This window comes from Danio rerio, chromosome 2, assembly GCF_052040795.2.
Source record: "Danio rerio strain M-AB ecotype USA chromosome 2, GRCz13ab, whole genome shotgun sequence".
Classification (NCBI taxonomy): domain Eukaryota; kingdom Metazoa; phylum Chordata; class Actinopteri; order Cypriniformes; family Danionidae; genus Danio; species Danio rerio.
In genome coordinates this window covers 44,016,741-44,032,327 of record NC_141022.1, presented here as the reverse complement: position 1 = coordinate 44,032,327, position 15,587 = coordinate 44,016,741, and the positions used below count along the sequence as shown (strand labels likewise).

Sequence of the window (15,587 nt, the reverse complement as noted above, 5' to 3'; positions counted from 1 at the left end):
TAAACATATGTCAGTAAACAAAATAAAACGAAATAAAGAATGCCACAATAGAACACTTTGTTCCATCTTTAATGGTGACACCAGATGCCCAAGTCTTAAACTTTGGTTAAATTTCACTCATTACAACGCTGTTAGCATTAGCATTAGCCCTTTTAAAATTGAGAACACTGAAGCCTTTTTTATTCGAGCAGCTTCTTTCTCAGGCCCTGTTTACACTAATACATTTTAGTTTTGAAACAGCGTTTTAGAGTGAAAACGGTCTGCGTCCACACTGGCGTTTCAACTACCGTTTCTGAACAGCTCACCGTCCACACTACACCACTGAAAAACGCACATCACGTGACCACACACACACTGTGGCATTCACCTCAGTGATGAAAGTTGTGTGCATGTCGGAATTTTTATTGTGGATCTACCGCTGGATCTAATCTCACTATATTTGTTAAACGTGATATTTAATTCATCTTGTTGTCTATATCTAATCACATGTTCCCTGACTTTGGTCATTTCAATCTATTACTTGTTCTCAGTTAACATGTTTTGGCTGAGTGCAAAGATAGGTTAATAAATTAAATTTTGTAACCATGTAGGCTACATTGATTCTGCACATTTCACTGATTGCTTGCTTTTATTTCCTAAATTGTATAAAATTATTGTTATACTGTTATAATAATTATTGATAATTAAAACTGATAATCAGTAAAAGAGAGGGTATGTTTCGTATTTCCAATGAGAATGAAAGGAGGCAGTAATGTTTTAGGCTCCATTTTGTTATTAATATGAATACAGTGAAAATGATGGTCATATAAATATGTAGCAACACGAGGCCTTAACATTTTTAGTGTCTGTTAAGTTGCTAATATCAAAATGAAAATAGGCAATTCCTTATATCATGTCTTGATTTTATTTATTATGATAGTGAAATAACACAGTCAGGGTGATGTGAATGAGGTTATAAAGTACACTGTTTCCTTTGAAGATTTGCCCAACGTGTCCTCGGGAGTTTGTTTTCCATATCAAACTTGCAAAGTCTTAACTTACAAGGAAAGGATGCAAGACTGAACTTTGTTTTGGCTACTTGCTGAAAAAGCCCCAATAAGAAAGGGGAAGGTTTTCAGATGTCTCCGTTCCCCTTCGGGGGGAACTTCAGCACTATAAGTGGATTTGATTGTAAAATCCACGCATTGGGAGGTTCGGTTCAGAAGCTACTCGTCTGAAAGAGTATTGAACGGGCCAATTAAGAATGAATTGGCAGCGCAAGCCTGCGCAGGTGAGCAGCATAAGCAATCAACTGAGTATATAAGCTCACCTGGCGCAGCAGACGCTGTCCTTTTCGCTTCAGAGCCTTTCTGATCGAGTCGATGAGGGTTCCTCCTGCTGTGACCAGCGATTCTGAGCGAACGAGAGCATTCTCCCGGTCCAGAGTGTGTACACGCAGTGGCAGACGGTCGAGCTGGGTTTCTCCCTTGCCTGGCGTTCTTTGGGTCCGGTCCTCCAGAGCGGTGCGTATAAAGTTGCAAACTTCACAGAAAGAGCAACACAGTCGTGCAGCACGTCCTTATCAGGACGGCGCTCCGACTGTGCGTTTCTGGATGCGGTGGTTTCCTGTCCTCGGATGATGGGCGCGGGCACTGTGTTACATGTCTGGGGGTCCAGCATGTTAATGCGCTGCTTGCGGGCAGTTCATGTCATCATTGCGATGCCATGACTGTTGCGCAAGATCGCGGTTAGCCTTTGCAAAAGGGCGAACCACCCCAGTTGTCCCCTGCTCTGCAGCGGGCACTCGGGCAGATCTGAGGGTTTCAGCGAGAGATAATCCGTCGCCCACGGGCCCGCGGACCTCCCGCTCCTCTAAGCGCTCCATCCAAGCTTCGGGCGGGGGAAGCGATCCGTCTAACAGATGGTAGCCCTTACGCCCGATGACACCGGAGACCAGATGTCCACCGCGGCATCGGAGGGTGGGCTTTCATTGTCCGATGATGATCCAGACCCGCTCGCCCCCTTCGGGCTGGTGAGCGCTGTCACTACGGATCCTGAAACGGACATGTTAGCCGTGCTTTCCCGGGCTGCTTCGGCCGTGGGTTGGAGATGGTTTATCCCCCAGCTCCGCGGCCGGACCGACTAGAGGGGCGTTCCCTTCTTCCCGGAGGTGCACAGTAGGCTCACGCGGTCTTGTAAAGCACTTTTTTCTGCTCGTGCTGCGTGTTCCTCCACCCTAACCACTCTTGACGGTGAAACAGCCAGGGGGTATGTGGCGATTCCTCAGGTTGAGTGCGCGATGGCGGTAAATCCGCGCGGCGCCTCTTCTTGGCGGGTTCGCCTCGTCTCCCATCCAAAGCCTGTAAGTTATCTACCTCCCTCGGAGCTAGAGCTTACATAGCTGCGGGCCAGGCTGCTTCCGCCTTGCATGCGATAGCCACCTACCAGCGCTACCAAGCGCAGGCGCTGGCCGAGCTGCACGAGGGTGGGTCCAACCCAGGCTTACGAGCTTCGCACCGCCGCCGACTTAGCTCTTCGGACTACTGAGTCCGCTGCGTGTGCGTTGGGGAGGACGATGTCCACATTAGTGGTCCAGGAGCGCCACCCCTGGCTGATATGCGCAAAGTCGACAAAGTCCGCTTTCTTGACTTCCCCATATCCCCAGCCAGGTTCGGCGACACTGTCTGTGAATTCACCCAGGAATTCAAGGCGGTGAGAGACCAGTTGGTGGGTGATGTCTTATCGGCGGTCCGTAGCCCGCTCCGCCCGCCGTGCCATTCATACCTGCTCCTCGCCGAAGGCGCCCGCCTACGAGAGCTGCTCCGCCCCCGCACACGCCTCCGGCGAAGCGAGCGTGTCGGGCACCTCGGAAGCAGGCAGCCCCCCTGCCCAGAACGCCGCTAAGTCCGGCAACGGACCGCGAAGCGCCCCTGGGACAGGCCATCTGGAGAAGAGGGAACTTGCTCTTTCCCCGCTGGAGGGCGGGGCCCCATTTCCAACGGCACTTTTTACTGCCATGAAAACATTATGAAAGGGCACTTTTCACTTCCCCAGATGTGACAGCCCGAAATCTGCCAGTCTGGGACGCTATGCTTTCTAGCTTGCAGATTCGGTGCGTTTCGCCAGTGGCTCACGAGCGCTGGGAGGACGGTCTCCTTTCTCCCACCCCTCGAGCCTCCCCTCCGGAGCTCGGGTTTGGAGTGAGAGCAAATATCTCACCTCCAGCTTTTCCGTGGGACCCGCGAGCTTCCCGGATCAGCACACCCACTCCGCGCTGCCCCACTGCTGGTACGTCAGCGATTGTAGCGATGAGTCCATTAGCGAGAGCTCTGCCTGCCTGGTTAGCGCGGGCCAGCTCTTCGCGGTGGCTCATACGCACAATCAGACTCGGCTATGCGATTCAGTTCGCGAAACGGCCCCCCAAGTCACGGGTGTGTATTCACCAGGGTCAGCCCCCTGTCCGCCCCTGTCTTGCGAGAGGAGATTGCTGTCCTCCTGGCGAAGGATGCAATCGAGCCGCTCCCTCCAGCCGAGATGGAGAGCGGGGTTTACAGCCCACGCTTCATCGTGCCCAAAAAGAGCGGTGGGTCACGGCCAATCCTAGATCTGCGCGTTTTGAACCGCTGCCTGCACAAGCTGCCGTTCAGAATGCTCACGCAGAAGCGCATCCTCCGGTGCGTTCGTCCTCTGGGTTGGTCTGCAGCATTAGACCTGATGGACGCGTATTTCCATGTCTCCACTCTTTCTCGCCACCGACAGTTTCTGCGGTTTGCGTTTGAAGGTCGAGCTTGGCAATACAAAGCCCTCCCCTTCGGGCTCTCTCTGTCTCCGCGGGTCCTCACCAAGCCCGCGGAGGGTGCCTCAGCGCCCCTTCGGCTCGCGGGCATCTGCATACTCAATTTCTTTACGACTGGCTGAATTGCCCTCTCTTTTGATTATGCACAGAGTTGATTATGCACAGAGACAAAGTGCTCTGGCACTTCCACCTGTGGGGGTTTCAGGTCAACCGAGAAAAGAGCAAACTCGCCCCCGTGCAGAGGATCTCTTCTCTCGGGCTGGAGCTGGACTCGGTCACCATGGCAGCGCGCCTCTCCGGAGAGCGCGCTCAGCTGATGCTGTACTGTCTGAGAGAGCTCGACAGTAAAATAGTGGTCCCACTGAAACTATTTCAGAGGTTTCTGGGGCATATGGCATCCGCAGCCGCTTCATGCCGCTCGGATTATTCTATATGAGACCACTTCAGCACTGGCTTCACGATCGAGTCCCCAGACGCGCATGGCACGCGCGCGCACACCGAGTCTCTGTTACTGCGCTGTGTCGCCGCGCCCTCAGCCCTTGGAGCGACCCCTCATTCCTACAGGCCTGGGTGTCTCTAGAACAGGCGTCCTGTCTTGTTGTCGTTTCAGCAGACGCTTCCAACACGGGCTGGGGGGCTGTGCGTTGCGGGCATGCGGCTGCGGACCTGTGGAAAGGTACCCAGTTGCATTGGCATATCGCCTGGAGCTGTTGGCAGTGTTCCCCGCTCTCCACCGTTTTTTTCCGGTGTTGGAGCGGCAACACGTGCTGGTCAGGACGGACAGTACGGCGGCGGTGGCGTATATCAGCCGTATAGGGGGTGTGCGCTCTCGCCGCATGTCTCAGCTCGCCCGCCGTCTGCTCCTCTGGAGTCAACCGCGGCTGAAATCGCTGCACGCCATTCATATTCAGGCAAGCTCAACCGTGCAGCCGATGCGCTCTCACGGCAGCCTTGCGTCCTGGAGAATGGAGACTCCACCCCGAGTCTGTTCAGCTGATATGGGCGCGATTCGGGGAAGCCCAGATCGATCTGTTGCTTCCCCCGAGATCGCTCATTGCCAGTTGTTCTTTCCCTGACCGAGTGCTCTCGGCACGGATGCACTGGCTTACAGCTGGCCTCGGGGCACGCGCATACGCGTTTCCCCAGTGAGCCTGCTCGCGCAGTTACTGTGCAAGGTCAGGGAGGACGAGGAACAGGTTGCTGGTTGCGCCCCTCTGGCTCAACCGGACCTGGATGTCAGAGCTCTCCCTCGCGATAGCCCTCCCCTGGCAGTCCCTTCGAGAGAGCACCTACTCTCTCAGGGACAGGGCACCACCTGGCACCCTCGCCGATCTTTGGAGATTTTTAGACGCGAGGAAGACTTCGGTAACCTCCGATTGCGGTGGCTAATACCGTCACTCGGGCTAGAGCCCCCTCCCCGAGCGCGCCTATGCCCTGACGTGGAGTCTATTCACTGAATGGTGTGTCTCTCGCTGAGAAGACCCCCGTAATTTGCCAGATCAGCGTTGTGCTTTCTTTACGCCGAGAGAAGTTGGAGAGCAGGCTGTCGCCCTCCACACTCAAGGTTACGTGGCTGCCATCTCCGCTCTCATAACGCGGTGGCTGGCAGCACCGTGGGAACGCATAACCTCATCATCCGGTTCCTCAGGGGCGTTAAGCGAATTAATCCACCCCGCCCCCTCTCATGCTCTCTTAGGATCTCGCCCTCGCTACACAAGCCGCGTCAGATCCCTTCGATCCTCGACTCAGTATATTTCTGTCCCTGAAGACAGCTCTGCTGGTCGCGTTGATATCGATTAGAGGGTCGGGGACCCGGAGGCATTTTTCGGTCAGTGACTCGTGCCTGTAATTGGGCTGGCTTCTCTCACGTATGAGACCCCGCCCGCGATATGTGCCCAAGGTTCCTACCACTCCGTTTTAATACGAGGTAGTGAGCCTGCAAGCGCTGCCCTCGGAGGAGGCAGACCCAGCCCTTCTTTATTGTCCAGTTCGCGTTTTGCGTATTATCCGGACCGCACTCAGAGTTTAGATCATCTGAGCAGCTCTTCGTCTGTTATAGCGGTCGGCAGCAGGGAAGTGCCGTACCGAAATAAGTTCCCACTAGATTGTGGATGCCTTTCTTTCACTATCAGAGCCGAGATGAGCCGCGTTCCCCGAGAGCGCGTGCGCACTCCACTCGGAGCTTCGCATCCTCTCGAGCGCGCGCACGCGGCGCCCCTCTAACAGACATCTGTAGAGCTGCGGGCTGGGTGACACCCAACACATTTGCAAGGTTTTACAATCTGCGAGTGGAGCCGGTTTCCTCAAGGGTATTAGGTAACCCTTGGTGATTGAGGAAACAATTCGGTAGGGTGTTGAAACACGCTTGCTGCGGCATTTTCCCTAACACGGAGATACGTGCGCCTTTTTATCTGTCAGTAAAGTTCCCCGTCAGGTGAGCCCTGCAGATTCCTCCGTGGCCCCCAGCACTGACTCAGCGGAGGAGTCACGTGCTGGCCCACTACGTTGTAGGTCTGCCCGCTGGTCAGCCCGCGTTTTGGGTAAAGGTGCCTGCTATGCGTGGTCCCCACTAGGCGATCCCATATGCTTATTCAGCCACGGTTAAGTCCCCCCCCCCCCCTGGGCGGACCCGTGTCTTCCCTCCCCGCTAACCACTCTTTTGCTATGCGTACTCCCCCTTTTTAGGGCTAGTCCATATGTAAATTCTGCCATCTATCCCCCCTTGGGTAACGGATGGCCTCCGCAGCGTCCTCCCTATCGGGATTGCACGCTTCCCAGCGTACTGTCGTATTTTCCTAGAATTATCTAGATGCTCACGACTTCCCAAAAAATATATATAAATCCGTAAAACTTCTGTTGAAGTGGGATAAATTAGGGCCAGGGACACGTTGGAGGACCGCGCCCCCCATGATGTGGGTGCGTCACGCTTGCTTGACTATCTCCTCATCGGGGGTGTTGGTAAGGTGCAGTCATTATGGCGCTTTCAATGGGCTCCCAATGCGTGGATTTTACAATCAAATCCACTTATAGTGCTGAAGTTCCCCCCGAAGGGGAACGTTCGAGGTTACTAAAGTAACCCTTCGTTCCCCGAGGAGGGGAACGGAAGCACTATACTCCGTCGCCATAATGACTGTCCCTTAGCTGTTGAAAGTCTCTTCAGCTTAAAAAGGACAGCGTCTGCTGCGCCAGGTGAGCTTATATACTCAGTTGATTGCTTATGCTGCTCACCTGCACAGGCTTGCGCTGCCAATTCATTCTTAATTGGCCCGTTCAATACTCTTTCAGACGAGTAGCTTCTGAACCGAACCTCCCAATGCGTGGATTTTACAATCAAATCCACTTATAGTGCTTCCGTTCCCCTCCTCGGGGAACGAAGGGTTACTTTAGTAACCTCGAACGTTTTCCCCCATCCATACTGACACACAGTAGCTGCGCTTTAAAATGAAAACGGCCTCTTTAGTGTTTCCAAAAAGCTCTGTTTTCGGCACTCAAAAATTCTGAGGTATTGGACGGATGGTGAAACTGTACCAAAACGTATGCATTTTAAAACGAAAACATATTAGTGTAAACAGGGCCTCAATCATAGGACCTCTCTTTCTCTGGTTTGTGTGTGTGTGTGTGTGTGTGTGTGTGTGTGTGTGTGTGTGTGTGTGTGTGTGTGTGTGTGTGTGTGTGTGTGTGTGTGTGTGTGTGTGTGTGTGTGTGTGTGTGTGTGTGTGTGCGTGCGTGTGTGCATGCGTGCGTGTGCGTGCGTGTGATAGGCTAGACAGGACACATAACCAGCCAGTGATGATGATTGGTTTGTCTGTGAACATGGTGTAACTGAGAATGTGATGATTGGCTTAGATAGAGTCCATTTTTATCGTTTGACAATCAGAGGCAGAGAAGTGCGGGCATTCACACACAAACACATGCACATTAAGTCGCACACACCAATGACCAGGAGTCAGAACTATGGCAAATCCAACAAGTTCTAAGGTAGATTTTGCAAACTGGAAATATAAGCTCTACTTTTCCTACATAAAGATGAAAGGCAAGAATGTTTGTGTATCGTGCAACTTATGCACAGGGGGAAAAAAAAGTCTCTGCATCAGTGAAGTAATTCATGAAGCCCCTCATGAATCACATGCCACCACAAAATTAGTGTAGTTGTGGTCTGTGCAATAAACTCTTAAAGTTCTAAATCATTTTATTGTGCAACTATAGTAATAATAATATTTATGACTTTTAGTTGATCATTTGGTAAAGTGACAGAAGGTAAATGATTCATCTGTTGAACTGCATCCCAATCATCACAAATACTGCAAAAGACCTACTGAAACCCACATGGAGCCAAGATTCTCACAGAAATCAGTCAAGTTTGATGATAAAAAAAATTATGGTTTGCGGTTACATTCAGTATGGGGGCGTGCGAGAGATCTGCATAGTCAGTGGATGGCAACATCGACAGCCTGAGGTATCAAGACATTTGCGGGGCCCATTACATTACAAACCACAGGAGAGGGAAAATTCTTCAGCAGGATAGTGCTCCTTCTCATACTCCAGCCTCCAAATGAGAGTTCCTGAAAGCTCCATTGGATTCAATCCTGCTCCAGGATTGGCCAGCCCAGTCAACTTCTTTGTGTAAATTTGCCTACTGGCCTTTGTCCATCATGGCCTCCTAACCATCCCCATAATATAATTGGCTTCATCACTCTGTCTCCTCTCCACCAATCAGCTGGTGTGTGGTGTGCAGTCTGGCGCAATATGGCTGCCGTCACGTCATACAGGTGGATGCTACACACTGGTGGTGGTTGAGGAGATTCCCCCCAATGTGTAAAGCACTTTTAGTGCCCAGAAAAGCACTATATAAATGTAAGGAATTATTGTCATTAGTTATTATTACCAGACATGAACATTATTAAGCATGTCTGGGGTGAGATGGAGGAGGGATCAAAGATGAACTCTGAGAGTCCTGCAAGAAGAAATCCATACATCTCTGCAATGACTCAAAGTTATTTGAGTCATTGCAGAGATGTATGGATGCAGTGCTTCAAGCTCATGGGAGTCATACACAATATTATATTTTTCCACTGCACCATGACTTTATATTCTATACTCTAAATTATTTTCGATAAGTGACAAGACTTTTGTCTAAGCAAAGTCAGACCTTATTGCCCTAATGAAATAATTAAAAATCAAGACATGATCATATTTTATATTGGTAAAATAAGCATAATCTATCAAGCATAATCATATATGCCACTTCTGATACCAAATGATCGACTAGAAGTCAAGATATTATTTGTTATTCCTAGAACTTGGGTAGGCAATAAGACTTGTCAGGTAGTGTACAGTATACGAAAGAAAAATCGGTGACCCCAGGTTACACTATCTGAATGCCATTTCAGTCAATTATCTTCCACTCGTAGCACCTTTTAGAAACCTCTGCCAGAGACCCCATCCATCCCTATAGTAATAAAAGCCAGTCACGTCTCCGCTGTGCACAGCACCTCTACTGACCTCCCAGAATCCAATGGAGTTTGTCCCCCCCAAACTTTTTCCCCTTGGTAATTACAACTGTCAAATTCTCAAAAATACATCAGGCAGCCTGTCCAAATGTGTGATTGTGAGCAGGGAAATGCACACTTCATTAAAGCCCCCCTCTGCAAAATGTCACAGTAGATATTAGCCCTCTAAACTTTTGGGAGGTAATTGTCATGTGCTGCCTGTGTAACCTCACTGATCAAGGCACAGTGTTCTGCCCTCCCAACCCCGCCTGGTCTGAGGGGGAAAAAAACAACAGTTCCTGACCTTTTTTTTTTTTTTTATAATTGCTTCATTTGGATTCAGGTTTCACTAACAGGCGTTTCAGTTTCAAACATGATTCTGCTTCCCTCTCCCTCTGTGGACTGTAGTTTGATTGACAGTATAAAAAAGTGTTTCATTATTAAAATCTGTGTAATATTGTGTAGTATAGTGCTTGATTCATATGCAAATTAGAGAAGAGCAATGATATTGATCAAACTTTGATCTTTTGGTGTATGTAAAACCTGCAAGTTTATTATTTTACTTAAATTTTTTCTTTCTTTCTTTCTTTCTTTCTTTCTTTCTTTCTTTCTTTCTTTCTTTCTTTCTTAACAAGTAATATTTTTTTCTAGGTATTAAAGAGACCCCCTTCTGCAAAAATACTGTACATTTTATTGACTAACTACAGCATTCCAGTTTACGCTCTAAATGCACCCCCAATTAAATTCTCCTTTAAAAAAAAGCATTATTTGCAACCATTAACACAACACTTATTCCACCTGCAGAACACTTTAAACACTTTTTATAAAGAGTTCTTTGTGTGCATTTTGTAACAACATTATCTGGTCATATATGCAGTCAAGTGGGTACTGTAGTACATTGCATTTTAGGTGGTTTGTGTGATGACCTAACAGCTGCCCAAGTATATTTAGTGACACATTTTTTTTTAATACTATTGTTATCATCCTTTTACACTTTTTTTGTATTCGCCCAATACAACCAAACATACACGATTGATTAAGTAGAGGAAAATCTTAGTGTTTGTGCAAGACCTGTCAGCAATTCCACAGAGTCTCACATGCTCACCAAAGAGAAAGTACTTTTAAGTAAGAGTTTAAGAGTTAAGTACTTTTTGGGACTTTACAATGCTGGTCGGGGTTTTTAAGTGTCTATTCAAACGATGAATAATATGCATTGTACATGTATACCTATGGTTAGTAATTAGCTCAGATTGTGTAGATTCCAGCGAAAATAGTGTTATATATGAGGAATGGCCATTGTGCCCCTGTGTAAGACACTTAAACCTGGGTTGCACCAGTGAGACTGTGCCTTAATAAATTAACTGTAAATCACTTTAGATTAATGTAGTTGAATTAATTAAGTTGAATGACTTTGAACTGGAAGTAATTCTTATGAAGGTTTTGCAGATATATGATGTTTGGGTAACACTGAATTTTGATTGTTACCTTTAGACACTATAATAGGCCAATATGCTATATTATAATTGTATTAGAATTATTAGATTAAATAATTATCAATAATAGATTTATTCAATATATAAATTGTCACCTTAGATATATAAGGTTCTATCTGACATTTTTGTCAAAATTGAGTTATTGACATTTATTAAATGAAAACTTATTTACACTATGGGATTTTTTTTTTTTTTTTTACATTTTAAGACTGTTTACTTAAAAACAACAACAACAAAAAATGTTACACATAGCTATATAGAATGCAAAAACTTTGAAGCTCAATATCTCAAAATCAATTGGAATGCGGTTAGAACCTTATAATTCCACGGTGACGAAATGTTTATATTTCTTGTGTACAATACAAAGTGTATTTTTTATGTATTATATGAGAGACTTGCTGTGGTTTTGTTAGACAAACAAGTAGTTCTAACTGATTTAATTAGCCTTAAATAAAAGGTTAATTGTTTTTTTTTTTAATTATAGATAAATTATATTATAAAGTTTTTAGCTCATGCTCTCAAAATCATTTCGCAGAAATGCAAACTCATATTATTATTAGTGCACAGCCTGCTGACAATGTCTACTGATTTAACATGTAATCAATGTACTGTAGGACATGTTGTGTGAAAGCAGAAACAAACTAGGTATTCATTCTTGTGTAATACAAAATACATATAACAATCAAAATTGTAGTTGCCATTCATACACTTTTCATTTGTTTGCACTTACAGTTGAAGTCAGAATTATTAGCCCCCCTTTTATTTTATTTATTTTTTAAATATTTCCCAGATGATGTTTAAAAGAGCAAGAACATTTTAACAGTATACCTGATTATATATATATATATATATATATATATATATATATATATATATATATATATATATATATATATATATATATATATATATATATTTTTTTTTTTTTTTTTTTAAATTTATTTATTTATTTATTTATTTATTTTTTTTTTTTGAGAAAGTCTTATTTGTTTTATTTCGGCAGTTGTAAAGTAGTTTTTATTTTTTAAAAGACATTTTAAGGACAAAATTATTAGCCCCTATAAGCTATTTTTTTTTTTGATAGCCTACAGAACAAACCATCATTATACAATGACTTGCCCAATTACCATATCCTCCCTAGTTAAACTTATTAACCTAGTTAAACCTTTAAATGTCATGTTGAATCAAGCTGTATAGAAGAATCTTGAAAAATATCCAGTCAAATATTATTTACTGTCATCATGGCAAAGATAAAATAAATCCGTTATTAGAGATGAGTTATTAAAGCTACTTTGTTTAGAAATGTGTTAAAAAAAATCTTCTCTCCGTTAAAAAGAAATTTGTGGGAAAAAATAAACAGGGGGCTAATAATTCAGGGGGGCTAATAATTCTGACTTCAACTGTACTTTTCGTGTGACAGCTTGTAATCATATTACTGAAAAAGGATATTATGGTTTACACTGTAAAAATGATTAGATTATTTCAAAAAGAGAAAATAATTATTTATAAAATAGATTATAGAAGAAATTATAGAGATATAATTGTAAAATAAACAAGCTGTGTGCATAGTCCTGAAAAGTTAAGTCAATAAGCTCAATGACTTTTAGGTAAAATCAATGTGTTGCATTTAAGGCAACAAGCATTTATGCCATTACTAATAGACTAATATTATGCTGACTGCTATTTGACATGAAGTTACCAAATGTTCAAAGATGATCATCAATTCAAAGTGTTAAGTTTGAACAAACAACTACTGTATCACTGTACAATACCAAACAATATTAAAATGAACACTTACAAATGCCTATTCACTAGGGCTGTGCAATATTGAAGAAAAAATGTGATAAGCGATATCTAAATGATGTAATATTCAATATGTGAAATGATATTTTTATAAGCAACATATGTTCCATATTATTTCAGGGAAAAGAAAGCATTAGTGCAATTTAGGAAACTGAACAGACACATTTTATCCATCATCCACTTGTTCCAGCCTGTTTTAATTTCTCTCTTCTGTTTTAACACGCAAAGGAAAACATGTGGTTAGCTACTTTCTGTTCCTGCTATTGATGTCAGTTGGTTGCTTTTCTCCAACATTCTTCAGACTTGAATTTGAGTAAATAGTGAGGAACGTTTCAATTTTGGGTGAACTATCCCTTTAACATTGCTTGATTGCTTGGCCATGCGTCGGCATTCATTGAGTTACTTTTGTACAAAATTATTCATTGCGATGTGTATATAGCGATATTCACAGTTGTGATATTTTTATAATTTTGATTTATTGCTAAGCTCTACTATTCCCTACCCATTCTTCAACTGGGATTTTCTGCCACAACCCCACTCAATTTCCATCAGCCTTCTCAAACAAATGAGACAATTTAATCAAATCACCACAGACTCACAGTGTTAAAGCTCTTCAGGAAAGCCAACCCACAAATTGCTTACTTTAAGTTATAAACACACATTCAATTGGGCAACGACAATGTGTTTTAGCATAATAATACACACATTGCCATAAAATATTTTAGGTCAATTCATCCATAATTTAACCAGGAGTAGCCAATGAAACAAAGATGCCAACATGCAGGTCACATACTTACAGTACAGGCTATGTCTACCAGCGGCGCAACTGACATTGAGATGAATGGGACAGCAAACAGATAACTCTCTTCAGGTGTATTAAACCTTGAGTTCTCCACAATCCTACAGCTGCTCCATTAAAGATCACTGAGATTTCCTTTCAACAGGAGACAGTTCCATCCAAAGTTTCAGAGGTGTTCTGCTTAGATCAGCAACAGAGAAACAGCTAAAGTTTCGCACAAAATTTAGAACTTTCCAAAGAAATTTATTTAGTATTCACAAAAAGCACTAAAACAGAAAACCTTGAAGAATCAGGCTAAAATCCCAGTAACGTAATCCCTGATTGAGTAATTTGTTCCCATTGTACTTCTACAGTGTAACTAACTGTCCTTGTGCTCTGAACTCTTTCCCTGTTTTTATTTATTTAAATATTTTTTTTTCTTTATAATTTTTTTTCCCTGTAGGACTGAATAATACATATTTATCAAACTAGTTTTTTTGGTAGCAATCTGGCAGTAAAGTTACTTAAGGGAGAGGGAGAAAACGCAAAAGAGCTCATTCACTTTTGAAGTATTTACTTTTTCTGATGACTTTTTCCTGAGATGTGCCTCACCATGGAGACGACGACTAAAGGGAACACAAGAAAAGCACTTGTGCTGCCCACACTGCACTGCAATCACAACAGAATGTGCTTTCACTGAGCTCCTTCAATTAAAGTGCCCAGTGTACTGTTAATAAGAGAACTAATAGAAATACGGAGCCAAAAGAGTGCTGGGCGGCTTGAAAAAGAGAGGTTTATTAGACAGCTGTTAGATTAATAGGGAACTTAGGAAGAATGAACTATAGCTACTCACAGTTTTATTTACTCACTTCATTTAGTCAAATGAATTGTGATAACCTGGGAAGGTGCTAACAGGCCGTGTTATTGCGGGTACAGTTATGAAGATGAAGAAGAACTTGGTCTTATAAATTTTGTTCAACCAACAATAAAATTATATAATCATTTACAAATCATGCACCTTGTTCTTTCAATTGTGTCAGATTTTAATTATTATTTAAAACAAATTCATATATAGCCATACGATACTCTGCAATAATAGCACAGCCTCCTCACCCTTCTGTATTACTCCTCCCACACAGTAGATCACACAGTAGATCCACAGCGGATCAATAAACTCACAGTTTGACAAATATTGCAGCTGTTGGACAACTTACTGAACTTTTGGGGCTTTTTTAGGTGAGAATGTAGTTGTTTAGATTGTAAATATGCAGTTTATTTATAAAGATAGTACCTATTTTAATTATTTATAATTTCAGAGAAAGAGCACGTTGGTATCCATCAGCCTTTCATACTGAGCAGAGCAAAGACGGTTGATGGTCTGCCACAAGATGGTGACAGACCGCATAATAAGCCCTCAGAGGAGAAAAACTCAGTCTGATTTCAAACTACAGCTGATCAAATCATTATAAAACTGGTAAGGGACATTCCAAGTCGATCTCTCTCTTTTGTAAGTTGTAGTGCTGTATTTATACTATAGAAATCTGGTAGCGTTTGCTTTGCTTTGGCTTTTTCAGGGTTAATTACTGTGATATCCCAATTGCAACAGAGAACTACTCGGAAATCTCTGTAGACTGATGGCATTTTCTGCTGTTCAGCTTATAATCTTAAAATGTAAGCAAAATCATCTGTTTTCTCATCACTTTAGATATTATGCTAGAGAATCAATCAATTCCAGCTCTAAATTGACGTTTGTGAACTGGCAACGATTTTTGCTCTTCTGACTTCAGCTGCAAATGTGAATGAATGGCGAAAGAAAGTAGTTCCTTATTCAAAAGAATTTTAGACTCTCTGTGTTTGGTTTTCTTTTTTATATACACGATTATGCCATAAAACGTTTGTATAAACGCAATATCACACTCTTAGCAGTGCGATATGGCTGTATATTGTCACTGGTGGAATACTAAGGCACTCGGTCGCAACTCACACCTCCTACCAGTGCCGATATACAGACATATCGCAGTGATAGAGCATAATATTGCTCTAATATATATTTACTTTCACAATTTTGGAAAACACTTTTGTTTGTTCCAATTATCACTATTAATTGTGGGTTATAACCTGCCTTTTATTAATATATTGACTGTTATAGTACTTATAATTTAAATATTCATCATGATCTTATTCTACATCCTAAACCGAGCTAATACCTAAACCCAATTACTACATTAATAACGATTTATTAATTTATA

The 15,587-nt window shown here is 43.6% G+C and overlaps 1 long non-coding RNA gene across 15 annotated transcripts in view; it reads left to right on the top strand.

Moving 5' to 3' along the window:
* Positions 1–15,587, top strand: part of LOC147846451 (uncharacterized) — a 176,432-nt gene that overhangs the window by 47,887 nt on the left and 112,958 nt on the right. For 3 of the 15 annotated variants that reach the window (XR_015478803.1, XR_015478812.1, XR_015478801.1), the window contains exon 5: positions 14,655–14,812. The exons of the other annotated variants lie outside the window; for them this stretch is intronic. This is a non-coding gene — a long non-coding RNA (uncharacterized LOC147846451). The remainder of the gene's footprint in view (positions 1–14,654; positions 14,813–15,587) is intronic. 15 annotated transcript variants of the gene reach the window in all.